Source organism: Perca fluviatilis, chromosome 6 (assembly GCF_010015445.1).
Source record: "Perca fluviatilis chromosome 6, GENO_Pfluv_1.0, whole genome shotgun sequence".
NCBI lineage: Eukaryota > Metazoa > Chordata > Actinopteri > Perciformes > Percidae > Perca > Perca fluviatilis.
In genome coordinates this window covers 4,250,973-4,261,918 of record NC_053117.1, presented here as the reverse complement: position 1 = coordinate 4,261,918, position 10,946 = coordinate 4,250,973, and the positions used below count along the sequence as shown (strand labels likewise).

Here is a 10,946-nt window from a genome sequence, read left to right as displayed (position 1 = left end):
AGCTTTCTTCCTAAAACAGAAACCCCTGATGTTATCATTGAAATGGTGCATTTCTCCATGTGCTCTGGTTAATAATGCAGCTGCGTCATTTGGCCACATGAGGACGCTGTTGCCCAGAGTTAGCTTAGTTACAGCAGCAGAAGGTCCACTGTTCGATCCCCGGCTGCAGCAAAGATGGATGTCAGAGAATTTGGTTGTTAACAGAGACATGAGAACTGGAGAACAGTGGGAGGTTTAGTAAACCATGTAGATATATATATATATATATATATATATATATATATATATAAAAAAAAAAAAAATATATATATATATATATATATATAGCTGTAAAACACCAACTACAGCAATGTGTGAAATAAATATGTAAAATAAGTACATTAGCACAGGGACAAGTGGTGAGTGCATCACCCACTTTGTCACAACCCCCTGCAGTACTACAAAGTACCCTAGTACTCGTACGTACCCCTGTTTGAGAAACACTGCCTTGGAGTAAAGGGCTCAGACTAACTGCTGGACATGCTCTTTATGTTTCTGAGCTTGGTCAGTCTGTTTCTCCTATAAGAGAAATAATAACTGCCATACACATGCTTTATTTCAAAATGAAACAGTCTATATTCTCTTTCTGGACTAGCTTCACTTCAGACTGGAAGTGAAAGAAAATCTGCGCCTTACCTTTTAAAATATCTGATTCCAGATCAGATTAAAATGATTCATGTCTTTTATCCCTGCAAAGATACAGACAGGACGTGTAGACTGCTCCTTTTGGAAACCGGCTCCTGAACATTTCTTTTGGTCCTGTAGTTTTTCTATTTCCAACATATTGAATCGGAATTGTCCTCGTCCTACCAAAGCTTTCTGTTTGTCCAATGCTTCCACCACCAAGTCTAACGTTGCTAATCACAAACCATCCTTTTTTATCTTTGACAATTAACTCAAACATTTCATCAATTCAATAATCTAAAAATAAGAAAGCTCTTAAAAGCATCAACCTATATATGTTGATGAAGTGGTTTCTGTTCTTTGTGTTCTGATTGGTGCGCTGCCTGTCGCTGAATGCTCTTTCAATAAAGGAGAAAAAACATCAATAATGCTCAATCAATATCAGGATGTTCCTTTGTGACCCTCGACCAATCACATTCAGCTGCTCTTTGGCTTTTGAAACCATGAAGCACAGTCAGCGCTGGAAGAAGTATTCAGATTACTGCAGTAAAAGTATTAATACCACACTGTAATAATACTCTGTACAGTTAAAGTCCTGGATTGAAAGTAAAAGTATGTAAGTATCAGTAGGAAGGGAAAAGGATCCAAATAGTTGTGTGTTTAATGGTCTCATCATCTCAGCTGGACTTGTAGCCGTTATATTGTTGGCTAGTTTACTTTAGAATCAAACATCAGATTTTATAAACTACATGTGTTCTGTGTGGAGGACTCTTAATGTGTAAAGTAACTAATAACTAAAGCTGTAACAGATGAATGTAGTGGAGTAACTAAAGTAACTAGTAAGTAAAGCTGTAACAGATGAATGTAGTGGAGTAAAAAGTACAATATTTCTCGAAGTTATAAAGTACAAGTAGCTCAACATTTGGACTGAAGGACAGTACTGGAGTAAATGTACTTACCGTGCGTTCATGGACATCGGAAAAACGTTTTTCCGAGTGAAAACGTCACCATTCACGTAACGTCCTGTGGGAATCAGAGGTGGGAAACTCGGGCTGGATTTTGATAACCGAGTTCCCCAGTTGGTGACGCGTTGTTGACAACAGACGTTTGATGGAGGCGACTTTGGTTCACTGAACATATTTTAATGACAATAAACTGTTTATTGTGGTCAAATGCCTCTGCCAAGAAACATACACAGACATATGTTTCAAATTATTCATAAATAGGCCTATGTATAAAAAAACAACACATTATCCGTGGGCCTGTTGCACAAAACTAGGATAAGGGATTAAGCCAGGATATCTTGGTGATCCTGGCTCAATTGATCCGTAATCCGGTTGCACTAAAGCTGGATAGGGGGCAGGAGGATATGTTATGGTATAAATTACCATGGAGATTTATTCTGTGGAGCTAGCCTGCTCCAGACCAGGCTAAATTCCAGGATCTATTTAATCTCATCCCTAATGTCAGTCAGCAGTCACCACAAATGGAAACCAATAGTTATTTCACTGCTCACTATACATTGTTATCACATATAACTAGATCCACTGTCATTATTTAAACGTTTGTGATCATTAATTTCAATGATTTTGGATAAATAATGATTTTTAGATGATGTTGTTATCATTAGATAATTTACAGTTTCCCATAGACTATAAGGCTATATATAAAATGATAGAATATTAGGGCCACAGAGGGAAAAAAAAGACAAGTCATACTATTGTAACCAGTTGTTTTAAAGGACAGTTGCTAAAATGACAGATGTGGGGCATTTCGTGAAATTGTACTTCAGTATGGTTTCATAAACAAAGACATGCTGATGTGCCAGAATATTAAGTATCACATTGTCATAAGTATCAAAACTGTAAAAAGAATATGTAGCTTTTCTGCAGAAAGAACCAGCCTCATAAATTTATGACTTTATCCTTTTTCTTCAGTGTGGCCCTAGTACTCTGTCATATAAACAAATACACAAATACACATTCCATATGAATATAAAAACACAATGTGTAACATTATGTTCCTTTATTGAATAAGGACAAAACAAAGCAGGTAAACCATCAGCTCCTTTCGAAACTGAAGTCAGAGTGACTCTACAAGATGGAAAGCACAGAATCAAAGCATATTATACAAAATGATACATACACATTCAAAGGTCTGTATATAACACACCCTGCATGTCTGCACACTAAAATAAATGCAGGACAAATCCATACACATCAACTGAACAGACAAATGAATGGATGCAGTAGCCTCCCTGCAGCCTTGTATTACACACAGTATACCGCACAAACATCATAAGAGGCCAAATTCGTAAAAAAACGAACCCAAAAAAAACGAAATTCCTCTGCCACCGCAGGACATATTTTACCAAAATTGAAAGCACACATACTAACTAAAATAATTCAACACATATTGGTCCCTCAGCAGCCGACCACTGTCGTCATCAGGGAAGATTGCCGGATTGTCCCAGTCCATGGCTGGTGGCACTCTGGGGGCCCTCTCCTTCCTCAGGCAGGCCACATTGTGGAGGACAGCACAAGCCACAGTAATATCACATGCCCTAACAGGGCTGACCCTTAATTTGTGAAGGCAGTGAAAGCGTGCCTTCAGGAGGCCAAAGGTCATTTCAACTCTGGCCCTGGTCCTGGCATGGGCATGGTTATAGGCCTGCTGTGCTTCCTGGGGGTCTGTGAAAGGTGTCAGGAGAAAAGGCTGGCAGCCATACCCCCTGTCTCCCAGCAACACACCAGAGAATTCACCTGTCAACACAAAATCTCATCATTACTACCTCATAAACACAGTTATATTCTTGACACAGCCATGATGGTTATAAATAGGGGTTGTGTGGCTTACCTTGTGATAGGCACTGATAGATTTCAGAGGCCCGAAAGATTCTGGAGTCATGGACTGAGCCAGGCCATTTTGCCACAACATTGCTGATCACACAGTCAGCATTGCAGACCATCTGAAATCATAAGATGAGGAATATTACACCAATCAATGCACATCACTGGCAATGCAAAGTGTTCGTCAATGGACAATATCAAAAAGTTATGTTCACCTGAACATTAATGCTGTGAAAGGATTTCCTATTCACAAAAATCGGCCTCATGGGCACCTGAGGGGGCTTTTATCCTTATGTGTGCAGTCCACTGCACCAATGACATTGGGGAAACCTGTCACACAAAGTAATGAGTATCCTACTATGTGTTAACAGTTGTCCTGTAATTTGTAGATCCTCTTACCTGCAATCCTATAGAACTCCTCTTTGATGTCACAGAGTCTTCTGTGGCCAGGGAAGGAGATGAAGACATCTGCTAATGCTTTGATAGCCAGACACACACTCCTTATTGTGCGGCAAATTGTGGCCTTGTTCAGCTGTTCTGCATCCCCCACTGAGTACAGGAAGGCTCCACTAGCAAAAAGCGCAGCCAACCCCAAACCATTTGCTCCACACTCAGTGCATGGCTCCGTGCAGTGCGGTGCTTAATCCTGGGACCCAGTAGTCTGCATAGATACCTGATGCCATCTGCAGAAAACCTGTATCTTTCATATAGATGGTCATCAGGGAAGGCCAGTAGGTCCAACCGGTCCCTGAAGACCCTTTCTCGCCTGAAGGCTCTCCTCAGCACAAGTGCTTCTTCATCCACCACATCTCGCAAGAATGGGCATGCCATTGTCAGAGCAGAAAGGAACACACAATTTTGGGCCTTCATATAGGCTAGTGGCCACACCTGGTGCTGGGGGGGTGGGCAAAAGAGGGCGATGCCTTATAACGATGACTTGGTTGTACTGATTGCTGGGAAAATAAAAAAAAAAACTTAAATAAAGATGTATTTTCTTGATTTGCTAAATGACCTAGCAAAATAAGTATAGTTTAGACAAAAAATATAAACTTTAAGTAAATGTGTGCTTAAAACAAGCAAAAAAATAAAAAAAATCTGTCAATATAATAAGAAAAATTCTCTTGAAATAAGTTTACTTTTTCCATAAACACTTAATTTTAGAAAAGTTCTCTTGTTTCACTGGCAGATTATCTTGCTTATTGGTAATTTTGCTCAAGAAAATATTTAAGATTTTTTTGAGATATTTTGTTTTTACTGAAAACAAGACAAAAATACTAAGTAAGAAAGACATTTTTGCAGTGCAGTGAGCAACCGACCTTGGGTCCTTTGAAAGGCGCTATATAAATTAAAGTGATTATTATTATAGCTCATCTATTTATTCAATTAAAATGTATTTATATAGCACTTTTCACAATTGTTTCATTCTGTCAAAGCAGCTTTACATTAATAAAAGCAGGAGAAACACAAAAACAAACGGTGGACAACATAAGAAGCAGAGTACAACGGCTAAGATTAAACCGTACTGAGCGTAGTAATGTTAAATAATAATGTAAGGCTTTAATAATAATTTATCATAGCTTTATACAGTGTGATGGAGTTACTTTACACAATTTCACTCATATCTGCAGTGCATTTCAATTAAAAATGTAACCGTGTCATAATTACAGTACAACTGCGTTTTTGGAGATGTGAATTAAATATTTGAATTGTAATTGTGATGTTTGGCGGAGCGGAGCGGTGAGTGTAATTGTGCACTACTTACGCATTCAGGCGGTCTGCAATACTTTGCCACGCTTTTTCTCTTTGCTTTATCACTGTGGCGGTGTTGCCTTTCTTCTTAATTATATCTTTTACCTCCTCGTATGCCTCCATGAGGATTTGTGCTTCCGACGGGGAAAAGTACGCGGCTCTAGTTGCCATGGTAAATCAGTTAATCTGTGATCTGTGGCGGGGTCTATTTGAGTGAGCCGTGAGCGCGCACCTATCCAGGATTGGTTTCACCTGGCTTAATGAATCCGTGTGTGCGCATCCGGGGGGGGTTTTTGTGCAAAAAAAAAACCCCCGCCCCCCATTTTTTGGCTTTTGTGGGGCTGGGTGGGTTTTTTTCGGCGGGGGTCTTAATTCTACTTTTGTGCAACAGGCCCCGTGTCTTTTCCCGTTGGTTGTCCTCCAGATAACACAAACAAACACCTGGCGATGTGCTGTTTGGATGCTCGCATAAGAAAACAGCAGAGAATCTTCGGTTATTGTGGCCTCCATGTTTTCACACACCTGATGCTCTCGGCTACGGCCAACCGTCGGTGGCAGTCATGCAAAAAGTTGTTATGCCAAACGCCAATATAACAGAAGAAGAAGAACACGCATCCCGACCATGTGAACGCTGCCAGTCGGAAAAACAACGTGACCAGGGGGGCGGTGCCTGTTATTCCGAGGTGGCATGAACGCAGCATTAGTTACTCTCCAGCCCTGAGAGCAGTGAACAGCTAACAGGTGATTTCACTTCTGATTCAACTCTGCTCAGGCTGAAGGTGGGCGGAGCTTAGATGGGAATTACGTACACACTCTTCCAATAAGAATGATGAAGCTGTCATTAGTCCCGCCCTAACAGGAGGAAGATGTCAATCAATCAGTGTAACCCCGCCCACACAATCAGCCAGATGACCTGAAACAGCTGTGTGACTGTTGAGCCTGTAGGTTAGCAGTTTCCTCCAGAGCTGTTGGACAGCAGACAGCTCAACTAAACTATGGTGAGTCTCTTTGAATCTCCAAACAGTGTTCTCTGTTTAACAAGAACACACCTTTAACTCTCAGTTAGCGTCCCATTCAGCAGGAAACATGACTTAGCCTACATTGCTGAGTGACTGAATTATTAATTATGTATAAAACACACTTTTAGATTTGTGAAGGCTTTGTCTTTGAGAACGCAATAAAGGGAGATTTCAGTTTTTTTCATATGTAGACCACATTAGACCAGGGGTCTCAAAACGGGGCTGGAAATGTGCGTACGCCACTCCCTCGCAAAGGTTGTGATTTATCAAAAAAACAAATTTGATGGGAGAATGTGCGGTCCTCCACTCAAACTCTGACCCATGCGTACGCACATTTTGGAGACAATGGGAATTGGCGACGCAGATGGTGAGGTGGTGAACTGAAGTCAGACTGCAGAGAGTAAATGTGGGAATTACGATTACTCGTAATATTTATAAGTATTGATGCCTCACGCACATTTTTTTTCACTCCATATCATCCACATTACCATGAAGATTTAATCCAGCAGTGTTATTAAACACCTCCAACTCAAATCTTAAAAATTCGTTCTTTATTTAATCGGCGCTGTCTCACCGTCACAGAGTCCGCTACGGAGCGCAGGAGGAGGAGACGGCCCGACTGCATGAAATACAGGATAGCATCAAATACCCTAGCATTAGATAACTGCAGAACACAGTGTAAATAACTAAATGTCTTTAAAACATATATCATATATCATCAAATGTCAAAGTCTGGAAATACAGCCGTTAAGCTGTCATTACCCTTAATGTCCTCGTTATCGGTCCGAACTTTAATACTGTTCATAACAAAACCTGCATGAAGAAAAGTGTGTTTGCTTATTAGACTTTAGTCTTCAAATTGTATGTGTTGGGGGTACCACTAGTTAGTGGATGCTGTGATTTTAGCAAGGTGTTAACAAACAAATTGTTGTAAACATAAATACTGCGGTGAACCTGTGCGTAATGCTGCATGATGGCACTGCTGGCCCTGCAGGAGGACTACGTTAATGGAAGAATCGGGAGAGAAGGAGACTTCCAGGACCATGATGATTACTGGCTAATATGCCGATTCCCTAAAGCTGCGCTCTTGATCTATGTACTGAATTGGGTCCAGTAGAGAGGGCAACGCACCGGAACCATGCCATCCCGGTCTAAATACAGGTCCTCGCAACTCTGGGGACAACCGTTTCCAGAAGGAAATTGCAGACAACGTCATCAAGTGTTTTATTTTTATTTATTTTTTTACTTTATCAATAAGGCTTGTTTGAATATAATATTTACAGAAGTTTTTGTGCCAAGGCCCAGTAATGTTTGGCCCTCATCCCCTTGGGCCCACTTGCGTCATTTTGCAGGGAAAGCAAAATAAAATCAGATTTAAAATAGATTCTTCCCCCCCCCCACTCCTGAAAATCAATCTGCAGAGGACAAAGAAATTGTTCAACAGAAAAGTTGTAGATGAAACCAGACATTTGCGGACGTCCTCTTGGACTTTTTTGTTTTGACTCATACACGCATGCATGCACATACACATGGGGCATGTATACCATTATGATTATTCATGCCAATTTTGTGTGTGTGTGTGTGTGTGTGTGTGTGTACTCTACCAAAATGTAGTCTAAATTTTTTAAATCAAATATTCTTCATTTTGGTTTACACACACACACGTGTGAACCACGTGTGTGTGTGTGTGTGTGTAAACCAAAATGTAGTCTAAATTTTTGACTAATCAAAGTAGCCCCCTTTGGCAGATATATCAGCTGAACACACTCGTGGCATTCTTTCTACAATGGAAATCAAATATTCTTCAGAAAGTTCTTCCCAACTCTGTTGCAGAAGTTCCCATAAATGTGTGGCACTTGGAGGTTGCTTTGCTTTCACTTTTCTGTCCAGTTCATCCCAAACCAGCTCAATGGGTTTAAGTCTGGTGACTGTGCTGGCCACTCCATGTTTTTAAGATTACCATCTTGTTCTTTTTTGCTAAGGTAGTTCTGGCATAGCTTGGACTTATGTTCTGGGTCATTATCTTGCTGTAGGATGAACCCCTGACCAACTAGGCGCATACCAGAGGGTACTGCATGGCGCTGCAAAATGCTGTGGTAGCCGTTTTGGTTCAGGGTGCCTTTCACTCTGTACGAATCACCGACCCTGGATCCAGCAAAACAGCCCCAGACCATCACGCTTCCTCCTCCATGTTTGACAGTTGATGTCACACACTGAGGAACCATCTTTCACCTTCTCAACGGCGTACAAAAATCCTGCGTGATGAACCGAAGATTTAAAATTTTGATCATCAGTCCATAACACCTACTTCCAGTCTTCAGTAGTCCATTGAAGATGTTTCTTGGCCCAGGCAAGCCTCCTTTTCTTATTCTGACGTCTTAGCAATGGCTTTCTTGCTGCAACTCGACCTATCACACCTGCAGCTCCAAGTCTTCTCTTTACAGGTGAAACTGAGACTTGCTTATTACGACCACTAGTAAGCTGTGCTTGAAGCTGTTGTCCTGTGAGCCGCCTATCACGCAAGCTGTTGACTCTCAGAAACTTGTCTTCTGATTCTGTTGTGGCTTTGGGTCTGCCAGACCTCTTCCTGTCAGAGTTTCCCCCAGTTTCTAAGTGCCTTTTGATGGTGAAGAATACTGTACTCGCTGACACCTCGACTTTTGTCGCAATTTCTCTGTAGGAAAGACCAACATTCTTAAGTGTTATGATGGTCTGTCTCTCTTCCATTGTTAATTGCCTTTTTCCTGCCATTTTTATTGCAACACACTACTTTCAGGAGGGTAGGGTACCACACGGTGTTCCAACAATCCTTTTATACAAACAGAGAGGGTTGTAAGTAATCCAGACAAGTTGGAACACCTGAGGGAATTGGTAGCACCAACTTTCAAAGCTTGAGCAACCTCCATTGCTGCAGAACAGCTTTATGTTGTTTACCCATTTCTTGTTCCCTGAAAAAGGCCTTTTTGTAAAATACTGAAATGTACATTATTTTTCAGTTTTGGGTAACCTAGCCTTTTTTTTTTTTTTTTCTTTCTAACCAAAAAAGTTCACCACTTTTTTTTTTGTACAATTTCAAGCTATTCATTGGACTTGAACTGCTAAAATTTCAATAAAAAATTGGGGTGTTCCAAAACTTTTGACCAGTAGTGTATGTAGCATATTAAACTGGCCCTACAATAACTTGTAGGGCGGCCTAAAGCCTTTATTATATACATAACATTGTTTTGCATAAAATACTAAGCTATTAAAATAGTTGGAATGACTGTATAAATCTTGTATTGTTAAACATTCATGCGGCACTGTGAATCCTGAGGAATTAATGAATATTCATGCTTTATTTTGAACATTTAAAAATAAACAAAACACAAATGCACAGAATATTAATGTAACATGTCCAAAAACTGGAATAGGAAGATGCAAAAGCTTGTTTAATCCTACCTTTTTCCACTACTATATAATAATCACCATGAATGTTTACATTGTAATGGGAAAATTACATTTAAGCACAATTCCTTATATTTTTGTTTAATTCGTACTTTACTTCTCTCACAAATGCTGAAAGAGTTTATCTCATTTCCCACATGTAGATTTTGATTTTAACTTTGTGAGACATCCAGTCTGGAACATAATGTTAGCCTGAACCGATAAAGGTACAAGGTCACCCTAAAACTATCATGTTTTCTCATGCCAGTTAAGATGTAACTGGGGGATGACAGTCGTACAGGGAGGAGGAGGTGAGATGGCTCCAAGATGTCTCTTGTAATTCTTGATTGTCTTCATGTGTATCAGATTGCCTGTAAAAATTGTAGCGTCATAATTAGCCAAGTGCCTGTGTGCTGTCACTCTGAAGATGCATATAAGCCTGGTGTTCTTTTTCACTCATTTGAGAAACTGACTCCACACTGGGCTGCGGCCTTTTGTGAAATCATGTTGATCCTATTTGCAAATATCTTTTTTTAATAAAATACAAAAACCCAACTTGGTTTTAGTCTCAGTCTGTCTTATTTGTTTTCAATTTACTAAACTCTCAAACTCTACCCCCTGCTGCAAAGGAAACTTCCACGACAAACATGGCGACGAGATGGGAGATCATGTGCAGGGCTCAGATAAAAGAGACTCCGTGGAGGACTCGCGATCCGAGATCCAACGATCTTCGCCTCTACCTCGCCCAAAAAGCATTCAGAGAGAGAGGATCAGAAACCACGGAGGGCTCTACCTGACCCAACACTGATCTATTAAGACGGAAGCAATTCCACGCAGCAGGGTAAGATCACACTCGAATTTAAATTGAATTAAGAATAATTTGAATTGGGTGAAGTAAAACTTCCAGAAACAAATACTGACTTTGGACATTGAGATAGGATAACCGGTTTGGGGTTGTTTGTATAGATTTTGTTGGTATTTTTAAGGTTGTATAGATAGATACATAATTGTGATCACTCCAGCAGTGTTTTGGCACCATAAAACTGATCCACGCGCGACTTCCGGTTTGGGCCATGCTGGAGTAGGAAGCACGAGAGACGAGCTCCGACCTAACTTGCTTAGAACTTTCCTTAAAGGTGTTTTTAACGCCGTGGAACTGAACAACGACGGATATTAAAGTGTTACTTAGCCACAAACGTATAATGAGCACCTCTAGACACAAACAATCGACGACGCGGAACAC

General features: G+C 40.4%; 1 pseudogene; it reads right to left on the bottom strand.

The window, feature by feature from the left end:
- Window positions 1–2,650: 2,650 nt before the first annotated feature.
- On the bottom strand, window positions 2,651–5,526 carry LOC120560645 (annotated as a pseudogene).
- Between the last annotated feature and the right edge of the window lie 5,420 nt (window positions 5,527–10,946).